Raw genomic sequence first — 19,312 nt, forward strand, 5'->3', positions numbered from 1 at the left:
AAGGACTCTAGTTCAGACAAAAGGGATTGCACGCAAACTGCAACCTTTAGTCCTGACCTGGGCCGCCGATACGAGAGATGAACTGCCACAGGTGGAAAAATGAGACAGTAATTCCGATGCTCAGGAGAACTACAAATGTGTGCAATATAACTGGCGAGCAGCTGTGCACGACGGATCTGCAATGGAGGGACTCCGGCCTCCACCAGGACACTGGTCACCAGACTCGTCCTAAAAGCTCCCGTCGCTAGGCGACTTCCACTTAAGCTGACGAAGGTGAGCTAGTCAAGTGAATCAGGCGTCGAAAACCAGTCCTAAGAATCGGTATGTCTCCACTACAGTGAGTGGATTGTCATGAAGGTAAAGTTTGATGAATGGCACGATGCCGACAGAAGTGCACGACACACAACTAAGAGGTTGGAAACATCTCTGAAGGCGCCGCTGAACAACGCCAGTCCTGGTGGAGCAGTACGAAATGCAGAAGTCGTCTGCATACAGAGAGGGTGAGACGGACGGCCCTTCAGCTGCTGCTAGACCGATAATGGCCACTAAAAATAGTGATACACTCAATACAGAGCCATGTGGGACCCCATTCTCGTGGATATGGGGAAACTATGGGAGGCACCAACTTGGACGCGGAAAGTACGAAGGGACAGGAAATTCTGGATAAAAATCGGAAGTGGGTCTCTGAGACCCCACTCGTATAATGTGGCAAGGTAATGATTTCGCCAGGTGGTGTCATACGCTTTGCATAGATCAAAAAAGATGGAAACAAGGTGTTGAAGTCTGCAAAAGGCTGTTCGGATGGCACACTCGATGGACACAAGATTATCAGTGGTAGAGCGACCCTGGTTTAAGCCGCCCTGACATGGAGCCAGTAGGTCACGTGACTCCAGGACCCAACCCAACCGCCAACACACCATATGTTCCAGCAGCTTACAAACAACGTTGGTGAGAAACTTCCTGGCAGATTAAAACTGTGTGCCCGACCGAGACTCGAACTCGGGACCTTTGCCTTTCGCGGGCAAGTGCTCTACCATCTGAGCTACCGAAGCACGACTCACACCCGGTACTCACAGCTTTACTTCTGCCAGATGGTAGAGCACTTGCCCGCGAAAGGCAAAGGTCCCGTGTACGAGTCTCGGTCGGGCACACAGTTTTAATCTGCCAGGAAGTTTCATATCAGCGCACACTCCGCTGCAGAGTGAAAATCTCATTCTGGAAACGTTGGTGAGGCTGATGGGCCGATAGCAATCCACACCAAGCGGGTTTTTACCGGGTTTGAGCACCGGAACGATGCTGCTATGCCGCCATTGCGATGGAAAGACGCCATCGCACCAGATTCGGTTGAAGATAACGAGGAGATGTCGCTTGTAGTCAGACGAGAGTTGTTTAATCATCTGACTATGGATCCGATTTAGCCCAGGAGCTATGTTCGGGCAATGTGCAAGTGCGCTGACGAGCTCCCACTCCGTAAATTGGGTGTTATAGGGTTCACTGTGGCGTGTAGTGAACGAGAGGACTTTCCTTTTCATCCACCGTTTGAGGCTGCGAAAAGCTGCAGGGTAATTCTTCGACACAGAGGCTAAAGCAAAGTACTCGGCAATTGCGTTTGCGTCGATACATATCACGCCATTGATGGTAACGCTGGGGACACCTGTTGGAGTCTGGTACCCAAAACGACAGCTGATCTTCGTCCAGACTTGGGAAGGTGACATGGCACCCAATGGTTGTCATGTACCTCTCCCAAAACGCCTGTTTCCGCTGTTTTATACGCTGGCATACACAGGCATGGAACCGCTTAAAGTCTATCAGATGTTCTAGGAAAGGGTGCCACCCATGTCGCTGTAGAGCTCACCAACGTTCTGTAATTGCCTCAGCGGCTTCCAGGGACCACCAAGGGACTGTCTTTCGCTGGGGGCACCCTAAAGAGCAAGGGATCATGTTTTCTGCCGCAGAAACGATTGTGGTAGTCACCTGCTCAACCCTCACATCGATGATGTTCATGTGTGGAGGAGGTTCAACAACGACATCAGAGGTGAAAGTTTCCCAGTGTGCCTTGTTTTAAGCCTATCTGGGCAGGTGTCCATGGGCCTGACGCCGAGGGAGTGACAGGAAGTAGGGAAGTGGTCACTACCACACAGGTCGCCATGAGCTCTCCAGTGGATAGATGGGAGAAGTCCTGGGCTGCAAATTTATAAATCAATGGCCAAGTAACTACCATGAGCCACACTGAAAAGTTTTGACATCTCTGCTTCGGCCAGAAGGCACGGCGCCACCCCACAAGGGGTTATGGGCGTTAAAATCTCCCACAAGTAGGAAAGGTTTAGGGAGTTGAGCAATCAGTCCAGCTAAAACATTCAGGGGTACTGCACCATCTGGAGGTAGAAATACATTGCAGACAGTTATTTTCTGCATCGTCCTTATTCTGACAGCCACAGCTTCAAGAGGGGTTTGAATGGGCACAGTTTCACTACAGACTGAGTTTAGGACATATACGCAAACTCCACATGACACTCTATTATAGTCGCTATGGTTCCTGTAATATCCCTTATAGCCGTGGAGGGCAGGGGTCTGCATTGCCAGGAACCAGGTTTCCTGGAGGGCAATGCAGAAAGCAGGTGTAAAGCTTAACAGTTGCCGTATCTCAGCCAGGCTGTAGAAAAAACTGCCGCAATTCCACTGGAGGATGACATCGTGGACTGGGAAGGCATGGAACATTCAATGAGGCTGTTTACGCCTCAGAGTTACCTGCCGCCACCCATTTATTGCCTGAGCAGCCTATATCCATTGTCTGAGGGTCCGGCGCGATCCAGATCCTCAGCGGACGCCAGATTCTCCACCTCATCCTCAGATGCAGAGCTTGTAACTAGTGGTGAAGTGGGTGCCATCGCAAATTCCTTGTTCTTGGGGGTCTTTTTCGATTTCTTGCTCTGTTCCTTGGGTTTCCCTGGCTGAGAGGACTTCACTGAAGCAGTCTCCGGGACTGAGGATGAGAAGGTGTCATCTTTCCCACTAGCAGAAACCTGGGAAGGGAGTGACCCAAGGGACCCCTTCCTAGCGAGAGGAGCCGAAGAAGCCTTACACTTCTCTGTCTCAGAAGTGAGGACTGAAATCCCCGATGGCTGGGGGAGGGGGGCGGTGTTGCCCCCAAAGTATGTGGTGCAGCAGCAACAGGGAGGGAGGGATGTCGTCGAGACCCTGGCAGTTACAGCATTGTACCCTCCCACACTTCCCTCTCAGTTCTTCAACTTCTACTCATATATTCGCTACGAACTCTACTTGGAAAATTTTCCTGTACGCGATATTGTCCTGAAGCACCACGCGTAACAGAGGCTGTTCTTTGTGGGTCTTACAAGACTTCATTTTCCTGACAAAGGACGTCGACGCCCAGAAAATCCAGTTCTTCACGGAGGTGATCTGGCTACATATTAAAGGGCAGCTACCGAAACATTTCCTTAATCAGTTTCATCGGCTCTGAGGGACACGTAAAACTGTAGTTTGCCATCCCTGATTTGCACAACCGATTTGATCTTATGTTGGAGAAACTTCTAATCCTCTTTCCAGTTAATAACTACCGGTGGTTGAGGCACGGATACGTCCATGTTGGTTGTTGTAGCTTCATTGACATTGGCATTCAGGCTGGAGTCACAGTTATCGGTATCGACTTGTTGGGTTGGCGCGTTAAGAGCAACTGCCCTTGCGGTATGCTTAAGGTTTGGGCTGACATAACCATCTTCATCAGGCATTTCCCGCGTTTTCTATGCTCTTGTGCCTTTTCAGGGACTTCACTACTACTTGCTCGCGGCCTCATTGTAGCAGGACGTTTGCTGGGTTTGGAAAGCTCTCTCAAGTCAGCACAGCGCTCCCGTGAATTTGTTTAGATTTCCATTCCTTCTTCGGATGGTCTGATAGCGGGAGTGAGTCCCAATCTCAATGTCCATGCTTACTTCCAAAATCTGCGAGGTGTCGGCGTTCGCGTTTGCAGTGCTCGGAGATGGTGTGTTTGCGCTACTGTGAACAACAGCTGGTGGAGCAACCACAGCATCAGACTGCTATACAGGCGCAGAAGCGTGCATGACGGTGGTCCTGGCCGCAGCACCATCTTCTTGGTTGGGACGAGCTGTCTGCCAGCCTCCAACGTCCAATGTTCAGGCGACTTAGTATGGAGGCATTGCTATGAACACATGTCGCTTCTAAATAACATTGCGTGCGCGCGTGCCCTAGGACCCATCCACAGTTAAAGCAGCTGCTTGGGTGGCTGTACGTGGTAGGTAGTGGATGGAAATATCATAGGGGTTACTATCGCTTCTTGCAGAGGTTGTTGCAGCATGTGTCGCTGGGGCTAACCCAGCCGCTGGAGCTGCCTCAGAAAACGGAGGTAGTCGTTCCAGGGCGTGAACCGAAAAGAGGACGCCCAGCGCCTGTCGTAGTCGCTCACGGGAGTGGGCAGAAGACAGCAGTTTCCACTGCTACCGCAAAGACAGCAGCATATTGTTAGGAATGTAAGAAAACTTGGGCAAAAAGCACTGGAAACACTCCTCTGCAATGTCAAACTAGTGCAGAAACATGTTAGAGTAACACAGACAAGCTCAAAACACGGATTCTTTCAGTGTGCCAGCTCACACTGGAACTCCTGCAAAAAATTGCGGCTGCAATGAAGCTGGCCCTAGAGGCCATTACCGCAGGGAAACTTCAGAATTAATATGGCTAACACAGCGATACGAAGTTCAACAGATTGTGTGTCGAACGCTGATGTCATTCGCACCCAGGTCTCCGAATTTCGCCAGTTTCTGCGAGACAAGGCCATAGATATGTCTTCTAACAGGGGTAAATCTACCCACAGCAAATTCCTATTGCTATCATAACGAACGTCAAGAGGCGGCGTGCGGCACGCCTGTCTCAATCAAACGAACGCTGTCACATGTAATACGGCATATCCAGTTCGAAAAACGAAGTAACCAGTGTGACAGTCAGCACGTTCATAGGTCAGGTTACCTTTGTATCACTCTACAGATAACCGTGATGACCACTATTACAATGTGACATTGAAAAGCAAGTAATGGCACATGGCAGATTATTTATCGGCGGTGAATTTTATGCGACTGCTACGTGCCGTCGAACTACAAAATGCTACAGTAGTTGGGCCCAGTGATGCGACACACTATCCTAGAAATGGCCGCCCAGAGGTCCTCGACATCGCGATCCTGAAAGGCGCAGGTCACCACACTTTTCCATGCGTAAGGACTGCGTTACCGTCGGATCCTCTACCAGTAGTATTCGGTCGCGACCTCGACGGACGCACAATAGAAAACGACCACCGCCAGCTCAGAGATGCCGACTGGGAACACTTTAAAGTGCACTTGGCCCCACACTCTCACTGCAATGCGTAACATAGACGAAGTCGGGGCGGACGAGGCTCTTGCAGGATTTAACCATCTCACACTGAAAGCTGTTGATGCAGTCACTCCCCGACAGCCACGTAAAGTGTGGGATTTTTCCAAACACCTCCCTCCCAATATACTGCAGGGCATTATGGAAAAAGAACTGTGTAGTTCGCGAATGGCACCTCACACGAAATCCCGCGACGAAACCTCGTGTTAACAGCCTTTGCCGTCAAAGGTTGCCGTAGATAAGCACAAGAATCGAGACTGAGACGGGAGGGTCGTGAACCTCAGAATCGATTATTATAGTGCTTGGCGCATAACAAAACAGTTTTTACTTAGATAGCTGCGCATTCCGCCACTGTAAGTGGGACGGGAGATCGTCTGCGAGCCGAATGCCAAGGCAAACGCCTTGACGGTTGCGTTCACGGAGTATTTCACGCCACTGATGTCATAGTGGACGAAAACCACATTCAGCTTGTGGAGGAGCGGTTTCCTACCTCTGTCGCAAATAGACGAAAACGATCTCGTAGATGACTATTCCGAAGATGAGGTGGCAAATCCCCTATCACACCTCAACTCTCGTACGATAAGATCGGATACAAGATCGACAAACAACTGCCGCCAGAAGACGTCCGGACCTTAACTGCGGTATTTAACAACGTCTTGAAGACCGGTACATGTCCCTCCATGTGGAAATATGTGGAGGTGGAAGCCATCCCAAAACCAGGTAAGGACCCCAGACGTGCGAGCAATTTTAGGCCTATAAGGCTTCTACTGTCACTTATGAAAGTATTCGAAAGTTTATATGCTTTACAGCCGCAAAGACATGTTGCAATGGAGCGCCTCTAACAGAACTAGCAGTTCGGTTTCTGGAGGGGGAATTCCAACTAACAAGAGTAGTTAGTTGAACGGGTAATGCGGGTAATAAACCGTCTTGAGTACCTTGGGGAAGTCCTTAGACACCATGCGGAGTAACGGCCTCCTTCCCTGCTCAAATCGTACCTCAGTAATAGAACATTCCATGTCAACGGCGATGGAGGAGTCTCGTCATCGCGACAAATGAGGGCGGGAGTTCCACAGGGGTCTCTACTCGGGGCCCCCGCTGTACATTCTATACAATGCCGAATACTCCGAAAACCCCAAGCATTGATCTGGCGCTATACGGCGATGACACTGCGCTGTTCGCACGCAGTTTAGGAGAGCAAGTAGTGAGATGGTCGCATACAACAAGCATGAGACACGCTTGAAGCTTGGCCCACCAACCGGTGGCTCAAAATGGATGCAGCGAAGACAAAGGCATTAATCATAACGAGTAATAAAGCTACCAGCAGACTTAGGACCGATTCACGTCATGGGAAGCACCATCCCTTGGTCGAGAACCAGGAAGTACCTAGTCATGACCCTCCATACGCATCTATAGTGGGGACTAGATGTCTGAGAGGTCAGGGGGAAGGAACTTGAACATATGAAAAACTCTACCACCAAACTCCGTGTCGAATCTACCCACATATTGTGAAGTAACAATGTATCTGGCCCTTATACGGCCTGTTCTTTTTTTTTTTTTTTTGTTTTTGTTTTTGGTTTTAGGGCGCAAAACTTCTATGGTCATTAGCGCCCAGCCCGTGACTTAAGACAGTAAAAAACCGAAATTGAAAACCAGCAGCAATGGGAACAAAGTCATAAAAGCGGAGAAACTAAAAATAGAGGGAATGCTTAAAAATCCACTACAGAAAGGGGGTGGTTGTCCCCAAAAAAGGCTTCAAATGACTGACGTCATTTCACTGTCACTAATAAACTGGAGAACGCGGTCGGCTGAGCGCGTGTCATCTGCAAAATCGACGATAGATCAGGCGATAGCTGTAGACGGGAGCGTAACGGATTAAAATAGGGGCATTCAATTAAAAGGTGTCTTACCGTCCACAGCTGAGAGCAGTGGGGACAGAGTGGGGGAGGATCGCCGCTTAAAAGACGTCGATGGCTAAAAAGACTGTGCCCTATCCGGAGTCTAGCTAAAATTACCTCCTCCCGACGACGCGTTCGTGAGGAAGAGGTCCAAGCGCAAGGAAGGGCTTTCACTTCCCGCAATTTATTACGGGGAAGTGTTGACCAATGCGCATGCCATAAATGAGCAACTTTGCGACATAAACCGCTCCGTAGATCGGTGAAGGGAAGCGACGGCCTGTTCTTGAATATGGCGCTGTAGTGAGGGGTAATGCAGCCAATAAACATATTGCAACACTACACGTGGTATAAAACAATGCTTTGCGCCTTGTTCTACATGTTTCAAGATGAGAACCGAGCCACCAAAGAAGTGCATGAGGTGACAGGCGTAGCATTACTATGCGATGGGTTTAAACAGACTGCTCGCCAATTTTATATATTGGCGCAGCAGTCAGAAGTAGTACAGTGCCAATATGGGCAACCAGGTCCAAGTGGGACCGACCACTCATGGCCCAACACACTACTTGGGCATTAATTCTGTGGCAAGTGTACTGTATTCGACACGCGATATTTGTTTTTCATGCTCTTAAGAGAACGTAAAGATGCGTAGTTTTTCGTCCCTAATTGTTTTCATCACTGCTTCATACATAAAACTGTGTAGTTCCTCTTCCCCAACTGTTTTCATCAGTGCTTAATAATCGTCTTTGGAGCGTGTTGTGAGTTTGTACACGTTGCGTCCGGCAAGACGAACGGTAAAATTACTCTGTACAACCGATTTGATTTTAAGTTGGAGGGACTTGTAATCCTCTTTCCAGCTAATAACTATCTGCAGTGGAGGTGGTAATCTTTTCCCTTGCTCGGCCGGCACACAGACGTCCATTTCTGTTGTTGTAGCTTCAATGGCATTGTCGTTCAGGCTATAGTAACGGTTATCGATTTCAATTTTTGTTGCATTGGCGCGTTAAGAGTAACGGCCTTCGCGGTGTGCTTGCGGTTTGGCCTGACGTGACCATCTTCATCAGGCATTTCCCGCATTTGCTGTGATCTAGTACCCTTCTCGTACGCTCTACTAAGAGCTCTTGTTCGCGGACTCACTGCAACAGGACGTTTGCTGGGTTTGGAAGCCTCTCTCACGTCAGCACAGCGCTTCCGTGAATTTGTTTAGATTTCCATTCCTTCTTCGGATGGCCTGGTAGAGGTAGTGATTCCCATCACAATGTCCAGGTTTGGTTCCAAGATCTGCGAGATGTCTGTGCTCGCATTTGCAATGCTCAGAGATGGTGTGCTTGTGCTGCCATAAGCAACAGCTTGCGAAGCAAGCTCAACGTCAGACTGTTATACAGGCGCAGAAGCTTGCGAGACCGTGGTCCCGTCTGCGGCACCAGTTCTTGGTTGGGACGAGCCGTCAGCCTTAATATGGCTAAAACACTGATACGAGGTTTAACTGATTGTGTGTCGAATGGCGATGTCATTCGCACCCAGGTCGGCGAATTTTGCCAGTTTCTGCGAGACAAGGCAATAGACATTACTAACAGAGAGATTCCTCAAGCAGCGTATAAACGTACGTGCAACAAACTTCTATTGCTACCATAACGATCACGAAACAGCGGGGTGCAGCACATCAAACGAACGCTGCGACATGTAATTCAGCTTCCCGAGTTTGAACAACAGCAAGCAACCGGTGTGGCAGTCAGCACGTCCATAGGTCAGGTCACCTTTATATCAGTCTACAGACTACCGCGTAGACCACTGTTACAATGTCGCGTTCAAAAGCTGTTAATGGAAAGTAGTAGATCATTTAGATTATTTATCAGCGGTCACTTTAATGCGACTGCTACGTGCCGCCGAACTACAAAATGCTGTAGTATATAGGCCCTATGGCCTGACACCCTAACCCAGACATGGCCGTCCAGATGTCCTCGACATTACTGTCCTGAAAGGGGCACGCCACCACACTTTTGCATCCGTCAGGACTGCGCTATCGTTGGACCATCTGTCAGTTGTATCCGATTTCGACCTCCACAGAAACGCAGTAGAAAACAACCACCGCCAGCTGAGAGATGCCGACTGGGAACACTTTAAAGTGCACCTACCCGACACTCACTGCAATAGCTGACATATAAACGAAATCGAAGTGGACGAGGCTGTTGAAGTATTTAACCAGTTTACACTGCAAGCTGTTGATGCAGCCACTCCCAGACAGCCACGTAAAGTGTGGGATTTTTCCAAACACCTCCCTCCCAATATACTGCAGGGCATTATGGAAAAAGAACTGTGTAGTTCGCGAATGGCACCTCACACGAAATCCCGTGACGAAACCTCGTGTTAACAGCCTTTGCCGTCAAAGGTTGCCGTAGATAAGCACAAGAATCGAGACTGAGACGGGAGGGTCGTGAACCTCAGAATCGATTATTATAGTGCTTGGCGCATAACAAAACAGTTTTTACTTAGATAGCTGCGCATTCCGCCACTGTAAGTGGGACGGGAGATCGTCTGCGAGCCGAATGCCAAGGCAAACGCCTTGACGGTTGCGTTCACGGAGTATTTCACGCCACTGATGTCATAGTGGACGAAAACCACATTAAGCGTGTGGAGGAGCGGTTTCCTACCTTTCTCGCAAATAGACGAAAACGATCTCGTAGATGACTTTTCCGAAGATGAGGTGGCAAATCACCTATCACACCTCAACCCTCGTAAAGCAGGAGGGTGTGGATAAGATCGGATACAAGATCGTCATACAATTGCCGCCAGAAGAAGTCCGGACCTTAATCGCGGTATTTAACAACGTATTGAGGACTGGTACATGACCCTACATGTGGAAATATGTGGAGGTGGAAGCCATCCCGAAACCAGGTAAGTACCCCAGACTTACGAGCAATTTTAGGCCTATAAGGCTTCTACTGTCACATACGAAAGTATTCGAAAGTTCGTGCTTTACGGCTGTGAAGATATGTTGCGGTGGAGCGCCTGTTACTGAAAGAGCAGCTCGGGTTCTGGAGGGGGCACTCCACACAACAATTACTCTTGTTAGTTGAATGGAGAATAGGGGCACCAGACAGTTGTACTTTTGGGCAGTATGATTAGACACGTCGAAGGCCTTCGACAGCATGTTACATAAGTCTCCTCTTCAAGCTTCTTGACCAGGAGGTACTGGTGTCACATGTGTCCCTGCTCATATCATACCTCAGTAATAGAACATTCCATGTTAAAGCCCATGCAGGACTTCACACAGCGAGACAAATCAGTGCGGGAGTGCCACAGGGATCTGTACTCGTCGCCCCCTGCTATTCACTCTATACACCACTGATGCTCCGCGAGAGTTGATCTGGCTTTATATGGCGGTGACCCTGCGCTGTTTGCATGCAGTTTAAGAGGACAAATACTAAGATCTCGTGCACAGCAAGCATCAGACATGCTTGAAGTTTGGGCTACCAAGTGTCAGTTAAAAATGGACGCGGCAAAGTCCCAAGGCTTAATCATAACAAGAAAAAAAGCTACCAGCAGACTTAGAACCGATTCGCATTGTGGGAGGCCCCGTCCCTTGGTCGCAAACCAGGAAGTACCCAGGCGTGGCCCTAGATGCACATCTAACGTGGGGACCTCATGTCAGAGAGGTCTGAAGGATAGCACTGGGGCGTATGAAGACGCTCTACCCCCTACTAAACTCCAGTTCGACTCTACCCACACATTGTGGAGTAACTTTTTACCTGGCCCTTATATGGCCTGTTCTAGAATCCACTGCTGTAGTGTGGGGCAATGCAGCCAATAAACATACTGCCACACTGCAGCAGGTGGCTCCGAGCAGTCTTTGAGTTGACAGCGACTTTGGTCACATTCCTCCATTTTCTGTTCACCCCATGTCCATTATCCACTGGAATATCCGCGGCATTCGAGCCAATAGGGATGAATTGTCGGTCCTCTTACGATCCTACTCGCCAGTCATCTTCTGTCTTCAGGAAACAAAGCTGCGTCCCCATGACCGCTTTGTTCTCCCTCATTTTCAGTCTGTCCGATATGATCTCCCCTCTGTTGAAGGCACTCCAGCCCATGGAGGACTCATTCTTCTCGATGATACTCTCCATTATCACCCAATCCCCTTAAACACTTCCTTCCAAGCTGTCGCCGTCCGTCTTTCCCTTTCCGGATACACGTTCTCTCTTTGTACTGTATACATTCCATCGTCCACACCAATGGCACGAGCTGATCTCCTTCATCTTCTTGGTCAGCTTCCACCCCCCTATTTGCTGGTTGGGGACTTCAATGCCCACCACCCGCTTTGGGGATCTCCACATCCTTGTCCACGTGGCTCACTATTGCTAGACGTCTTCCACCAAGCGGATCTAGTTTGCCTCAACACTGGGATCCCTACATTTTTATCTGCCTCCACGACAAATTTATCTCATTTGGACCTTGCGGTCGGTACTGTTCCGCTAGCTCGGCGCTTTGAATGGTTCGCCCTTGATGATACACACTCGAGTGACCACTTTCCATGTGTCCTTAGACTGCAGCCTCAACTGCCATATATGCGCCCGCAACGCTGGAAGTTGCCAAAGCCGATTGGACACTTTTTTCGTCTCTAGCGACATTCGATGACCGTCACTTTCCCAGCGTTGACGATGAGGTCACAGATATTACCGACGTTATTCTTACGGCTGCGGAACATTCAATACCACGCACCTCCGAATTGCCCCGGCGCCCCCCAGTTCCTTGGTGGAACGAGGCATGCCGTGATGCAATTCGTGAGCGGCGACGTGCTCTCCGCGTTTTCCGCCACCATCCTACTTTGGCCAACTGTATCCGCTATAAGCAGTTCCGTGCGCGATGCCGTCGCGTCATCCGCGATAGCAAGAAGGCAAGCTGGAAATTCTTTATTAGCTCATTTAACACCTTCACTCCCTCCTCGGAAGTTTGGAGTCTGCTTCGACGGTTCTCAGGCGCGCCTAGTTTCTCCCCGGTCTCTGGGCTCACTATCGCGCATGATACATTCGTGGACCCCGTCGCAATTTCTACCTCGTTGGGTCAGCACTTTGCTGAGATTTCGAGCTCTTCCAATTACCCGCCAGCGTTTCTCCCGAAGAAACATGCAGCGGAAGTGCGACCTCTTGCTTTCTCCTCTCAAAATCGCGAAAGCTATAATACTGTTTTCTGCATGCGGGAACTCCAACATGCACTCTCTTCTTCTCGCTCCTCCGCCCCAGGACCGGATGGTATCCACGTCCAAATGTTGCTGCATTTATCAACCCATAGTCTGCATTACCTCCTTCGCCTTTATAATCGAATTTGGACTGACAGTACTTTTCCCAGACGATGGCGGGAAGCTATCGTCGTTCCCGTTCCGAAACCTGGAAAGGACAAACATCTCCCCTCTAGCTATCGCCCCATTTCTCTCACGAGTAGTGTCTGTAAGATCTTCGAGCGTATGGTAAATTACCGTCTAGCGTGGTGGCTGGAGTCCCGCAGTCTTTTAACACCTGCCCAATGCGGATTCCGAAAGCATTGTTCTGCCGTCGACCATCTTGTTGCTCTCTCCACTTATATCATGAATAATTTTCTCCGGAAACGCCAAACAGTAGCAATATTTTTTGATCTGGAGAGAGCATACGATACCTGTTGGAGGACAGGTATCCTCCGCACACTGTTCTCTTGGGGCTTTCGAGGTCGGCTGCCCCTTTTTCTTCGCGAATTTATGGCAGAGCGCACATTTAGGGTGCGGGTGAACACTACTCTCTCCCGTACTTTCTCCCAAGAAAACGGGGTACCCCAGGGCTCCGTGCTGAGTGTTGTACTGTTTGCCATTGCCATCAATCCAATTATGGATTGTCTCCTTCCTGATGTCTCGGTCTCCCTCTTTGTGGACGATTTTGCGATCTACTATAGCTCTCAACGGACCAGCCTTCTTGAACGACGTCTTCAAGGATGTCTCGATCGCCTCCACTCTTGGAGCATCGAAACCGGCTTCCGTTTTTCTCCCAGTAAGACCGTTTGTGTTAATTTTTGGCGACGTAAGGAGTTTCTTCCACCCTCCTTACATCTAGGACCTGTCAACCTTCCGTTTTCAGACGTCGCTAAATTCTTGGGTCTTATGTTTGACAGAAAACTATGCTGGGCCTCCCACATTTCGTATCTTTCGGCTCGCTGTCTGCGATCCCTCAACACCCTCCGTGTCCTGAATGGTACCTCGTGGGGAGCGGACCGAGTGGTCCTTCTCCGCCTCTATCACGCCTTAGTGCGCTCGAAATTGGACTATGGAAGCATAGTCTACTCCTCTGCTCGGCCGTCTATTCTTCGGCGTCTCGACTCTATCCACCACCGTGGATTACGTTTAGTGTCTGGAGCTTTTTACACCAGCCCTGTGGAAAGCCTGTATGCTGAGACTGCTGAACCTCTGCTGTCCAATCGGCGAGCAGTCCTTCTGAGTCGTTATGCCAGCCATCTGTCTTCCATGCCTGCTAATCCAGCCCATGACATATTTTTCGACGCCTCCTTTGATGTAGGGTATGCAGGCCGCCCCTCCTCCCTACTACCACCGGGAGTCCGCTTCCGTCAACTGCTCCATTCTCTTTCCTTCCGCTTTCCTAAAACCTTCTTGACAACTTGGGGTACAGCACCGCCTTGGCTCCGTCCCCGGATCTGCCTGCTCCGTGACCTTTGTCGATTTCCCAAGGATGGTACCCCTTCACTTGTTTATCGTCGGGCATTTGCTGCTCTATGTGCACAAATGACGGACGCCACATTTATTTACACCGACGGCTCGAAAACATCATTAGGTGTAGGGAGTGCCTATGTTGTTGGCGACACCCCAAATCACTTTCGGCTTCCCGACCAGTGTTCGGTCTATACTGCAGAGCTTTACGCTGTTCTCCAGGCTGTCCACTACATCCGCCGCCATCAGCGGATACATTACGTTATTTGCTCCGATTCTCTCAGCTCTCTCCTCAGTCTCCAAGCTCTTTACCCTGTGCACCCTCTGGTCCACCGGATTCAGGACTGTCTGCGCTTGCTCCACATGGGGGGCGTCTCGGTGGCGTTCCTCTGGCTCCCGGGACACGTTGGTATCTGCGGAAATGAGGCGGCCGATATTGCAGCCAAGGCTGCAGTCTCTCTTCTTCGGCCAGCTATTCCATCGATTCCCGTCGCCGATCTACGGAGCGTTTTATGTCGTCGTGTTGTTCATTTATGGCACGCGCACTGGTCGACACTTCCCCAAAATAAATTGCGGGACGTAAAAACTCTTCCTTGTGCTTGGACCTCTTCCTCCCGAGCGCGTCGTCGGGAGGAGGTAATTTTAACTAGACTCCGGATAGGGCACTGCCTTTTTAGCCATCGACATCTTTTAAGCGGCGATCCTCCCCCACTCTGTCCCCACTGCTCTCAGCTGTGGACGGTAAGACACCTTTTAATTGAGTGCCCCTATTTTAATCCGTTACGCGCCCGTCTACAGCTGTCGCCTGATCTATCGTCAATTTTAGCAGATGACACGCGATCGGCCGATCGCGTTCTAGAGTTCATTCGTGCCAGTGAAATGACATCAGTCATTTGAAGTTTTTTTGGGACAACCAACCCCCTTCTGTCGTGGATTTTTAAGCGTCCTTCTGCTTTTAGTTTCTCCAATTTTATGACTTTCGTTCCCATTGCTGCTGGTTTCCGTTTTCATTTTTTTTACTGTTTCCTAAGTCACAGACCGGGCGCTAATGACCGTAGCAGTTTTGCGCCCTAAAACCATAACAAAAAAAAACCGCAGCAGGTACAAAACAAAGCCTTATGCCTTGCTCTGCATCGCCCAAGACGAGAACCGAGCACCAGACGAATGCCCGAGATGGCAGGCATACCATTTCTGTGCGATAGATTTGAACAGGCTGCTAGCTAGTTTTACACATGGATGCCAGAGAATAGGCACCTTGCCAACCTGTACAACCAGGTCCACTGGGGACCGACCACTTGCTGGCCGGCCATGCTATGTGAGCAGTAATTCTGTGGCAGGTAGGAAGAGCAGTTGCACAAAGTTGTGTGACAACATGTGAAAACAAACAGACACGAGATCTAAATTTCCCAACCCCAGATTATACGTAGGCCAGGCATTATGAATGTACAAACTACATGAAACAAGGTCCAGAGACCTTCAGGAGGAGAGAGAGAGAGAGAGAGAGAGAGAGAGAGAGAGAGCCCAAACAAAGACGACGACGGCCAGCGGGAACAATGCCCCTGGGCAGACAGCAAAGGGCATCCGAAGAAGGCGCATCAGCACCACAAAAATGTGCTGTGGAGGACACACCAGATGATCAGCGTGCCAACCCACCAAGAATGAATTCAAGCAGAGGAGATGCAGACAACACGGCAGAAAGCGGAAGCTGTGGCAACATTCCGAATACTGTCCGCACCTCAGCTGCATCCAACTGCCGCACAGCACCCGTTGCAACCGACGACGACTGGACTATAGTTGTTGCCTTACTTTCTTAAGTACTCAAAACAGCCATCTCGCCTGGCTGAGTCTGTGTCACAGGGCCCCGCAGTGCTGAGGAAGCACTGCAGCAGCCTGTGCTACACAATGCTGTGTCGTGCCGGCCTTGGCCGGCCCATTGAGTTCTGATGATGTCAGGATGGCAGCGCCAGCAGCCAACTCCGGTGCCACCGTCCCCATTGACTGCGTGCTGCTCCGCCGGGAGCTGTAGGCTGGACCTGCTGCTTCTTCCTCGCTGGCGTAGCTGAGAACGTGGCGGCAGTGACCGCCCGCAATCCGGCGTCCGACTCTGTGGCCCTCGCCTTGGAAGTCCCCGGCGTGTGTCGGGAGCTGAGAAGACTGCCCGCGGTAGCTGTCACCCCATCTGTTTCTGCGTGTAGCCTGGCAGTGTGACACACCTCGCTGTCCAGGAGAGCTGCCACACTTGAATGAATCTCGTTAGGAAACAGCACATATTTATACTCGGCTGTGCGCCTCTGTTTTGCCAAGCATGTCGCTTCACGTCACGTATGCATAACACTTAGGTTGGCCAGTGGCTCTCTTCTGCCCTGTGGCCTCTATTTGCTTTTGCAACTGCTGGTATGCGTAACTTACTGCAATCTGGCCCACATCTGACTGTAACTCGTGCTCCGAATATTGCACAAGACTAACTTTCCCTATCCTAAACGGTGGTGCCGCTATATTTTTCCCCTCTTTGGAAAGACATGGTCCCCGGGTCGACCTTTAATTAACTCTTAACTTGTTTGGGTTGGCACCTATGGCATATTTCCTTACTACTAGGATCTTAAATGTGGTCTAGTGCCCTCTTAAAACTATGACATGAAACAAAATGTAAAAATCCCTTACTGGACGACCACTGCTCGATAAACCTCTTACCTACTCGTTTCACACCCTTGGTATCCAATCCACTGGGACCTGGACTACCCTTAGTTCCATTTGGGAATTGGCTCTTCGCCTGATCGGAAAGAAAAACAACACACAACAAAGTTAAGGCTGTGATGACACTTGGCACAGAGGTGCTCAAAATGATCGTTATTTGCCTTTGCCTTTCCCTATACTGAGCGACATATTGAACAAGCTGTTCGGCTGATATGCACCTCTCTTGCTCTAAAACGAACTGGTTTATGGATCTCAACAGACCTGGCTCCAGAGTTTGAATTAACAAGGTCAGATTCTGCCTTGGCAAAACTCGAAAGTGGCTTCTGGCCAGTACAGCTGTGGCTGCGTAACATTCAATTGCGTGACTCCTGACATTGACTCTGGCAGATGGAAGGTTGGACCTATTATGTTACACTTAGTTCCATTGATCAAAATTCCACTTCCTTCGAGCTCTACACATTTCGCTTCTGTAAACACTCCTTGCTCAAAACAACTTGCTACTACTACCATATTCTTGTAGGTGGAGATTATCCAATGCATCCTGACCCATTGCAAGCTCAATTTTGGCTCTACAGTGTCCCTTGGACAGTCTATTCCTTTCCCCCCTGTCTAAAAATAACTGCACCGTGCATGTGTCCCATATTTGTAGCTTCACAGATCTTCCTCCAACATTCGCTATTTTTGATCCAAACCCAACACCAATCGTGTGACTACTTTCATCCTTAAATTTACGTTATATGAACTGGTGCAATAAACAAGACTTTCCTGACCCAACACTGTCGATAACTAAAAATTTAAACAGGAAATCGTACGACTCTGACGTCGTTCAACACACATTTATTACAGCTTTGCCGAAAAATTTACTCAGACACATTTATTTCCCCAGAATTGTGTTCGATTTCTCCTCCAACAACACTCCACATATGTCAGAAGCTACACTTACCTTTTCAGTGACCTGATGACAGAGATCACCATCACCTTTCCTCCCTCATCAAAAGGACTGCTGCCCCTGGAAAGCATACATATAATACAATGCCCAATTACTCTTGCCAACCCAATGATACATGACAAGAAAACAAAAAAGAAACTACAAATACTCCACGACTTTCTAGATCACAAAGCATACGGTACTTCATGCTGTACTCTATATTCCTGGTTTCCTCTGCACTTAGCACCCCTCTTCTCCCTCTTTCTTCCTCTTTCCTTCGTGTGACACACCTGGAATCACATCCAGGCAACTCTTAAATGGCTATAACCACCCGATGTGTACTATCGTCATCCTAGTTGGCAGCTGAAGCTTAACATTAACAGGAGATGTGGTTTCAATAACTTGGTATGGTCCTTGATACCTCGTGAGGAACTTCTTCGTTTTACATTTTTGCATGTAGGGGCTGGACAGCATTACCCATTGCCCCACTTTATACTGTGGTAAACTTCCGACTGTGCGGCTGGTCCCAGCGGAGGTTCGAGTCCTCCCTCGGGCATGGGTGTGTGTGTGTTTGTCCTTAGGATGATTTAGGTTAAGTAGTGTGTAAGCTTAGGGCTGATGACCTTAGCTATTAAGTCCCATAAGATTTCACACACATTTGAACATTTTTTGGTAAACTTCCTTTCCGCTTCACTGAGTCTTCCTGCCTTTCCAAAACCTTCGTTTTCGCCTTTTGTACCCGTTTATAAACATCCCGAATTGTCGTTGTAAATTGACGTACAGATTCACCAGTCCTTACTTTCTGTAGCTTCACTAAATCAAACGGTGACTGCATTTTTCGCTCGTACACTACCTCATACGGAGACAAACCGGTATTTGAATGGACTTTCACATTGTATGCGTGTACAATATGCTTCAAATACTTGTCCCACTGATAAGAATCCACATAAAAACTCAATGTCTTCCCGATTGTTCTGTGTACCTGTTCTGTCCTTCCGTTGGCCTGTGGATGCAACACACTCATCCTAAACTTCTTTATGTTCAATTTACACAGCTCCTTCATTAAATCTGACATGAAGTTGGTCCCTCGGTCAGTAATTATTGTCTCTGGTACCCCAAACTTCAAAATCCAGTTTATTTACTAATGCTTGCGTGACCATTGCTGCCTGTTGACTTGGCGTAGCCACCATCACCACATACCTTGAGAAATGGCCTGTTATTGTCAGAACGAATCTGTTCCCCGATGGTGTTCACCTAAAAGGTCCTAAGACATCAATCCGCATGAAAGAAAATCGATATGTCGCTTTCGGTAATTGTTGTAGCTGTATCTGTTTCAGACTCAGATCTGCTCTCTGTGTACATGGTATACAATTCTTGAAATACTGATCCACATTTCCTTTCCTACCTCTCCGCCACTCTCCTATTCGTTGCCCTACACCCTCCACGACTGGATAACATGTGATCATGTGCTTCCTTTAAAACCTCGTCTCTCAGCTTCACTGGCACTACTACCCTTGGCTCTAACTTTGTTTCCCTGCACAGAAGACTGTCATACAAGATCTTTTTACTACATTTTTTCTGTAATTGATGCATTAGTCTTGGGTAGTATATCATTCGAAGAAAGAAATCATGTAATCTACATTCCAAAAATACGTAACACAAGGTATGGTGGCAGATGCTAGACTGTAGTATCACACATTTCGTAATGTCAAACTTAGGTCG

General features: G+C 49.0%; 1 protein-coding gene across 1 annotated transcript in view; it reads left to right on the forward strand.

Moving 5' to 3' along the window:
• Nucleotides 1-19,312, forward strand: part of LOC126184559 (DCN1-like protein 4) — a 134,403-nt gene that overhangs the window by 39,464 nt on the left and 75,627 nt on the right. The window lies entirely within an intron of this gene.

This window comes from Schistocerca cancellata, chromosome 4 (genome assembly GCF_023864275.1).
Source record: "Schistocerca cancellata isolate TAMUIC-IGC-003103 chromosome 4, iqSchCanc2.1, whole genome shotgun sequence".
Lineage (NCBI taxonomy): Eukaryota > Metazoa > Arthropoda > Insecta > Orthoptera > Acrididae > Schistocerca > Schistocerca cancellata.